Here is a 606-nt window from a genome sequence, read left to right on the forward strand (position 1 = left end):
GTGGGCACGCACACATAAACACACTAGTGAGAGGGTATTTACAAAACTTTCCCTATTTTACTTCATTTTTCATATTTTTTCTTGTTTTTTCTCATCTTTAAATTATTATTTTAACAAACCAATTTATGTAAAGAAATCAATAATTTCAAGGCATTTCATTAAAAGAAATCAATAATTTCATGGTATTTCTAACCTGTTTTCAATCGTATAGAATCTGCACATCCATACAAAGTTCAAACCATGCCACGTAATCCATAGAAATATTCAAGGGCAACATATTTATGAATTGTTGCATCAAGTGATGCTCGGTTGAAAGGTGAAAGGCCTTTTCCTTTGGTTCGTGCACCATTCGTACAGGTGGGACCCATCTTTTGATGATATTACCATTGAAATAGTCCATCGTTGGATTAGCCATGCATCAATATCTTGCCTATCAGATAATCCTAGCCATCAGATGGAAATGGATAATCATCCACATAAAGGGCCCCCCATCAGATAGTTAGGATCATAAGAGGAGAGGGAGATTTCTGGGTTCCTCCTGTATTGAACTATTTGGATCACCAAAAGGTGGGCCCACATCAACAATTCTTCAGGTGGACCAAATCC

This window comes from Magnolia sinica, chromosome 15, assembly GCF_029962835.1.
Source record: "Magnolia sinica isolate HGM2019 chromosome 15, MsV1, whole genome shotgun sequence".
Classification (NCBI taxonomy): Eukaryota; Viridiplantae; Streptophyta; class Magnoliopsida; order Magnoliales; family Magnoliaceae; genus Magnolia; species Magnolia sinica.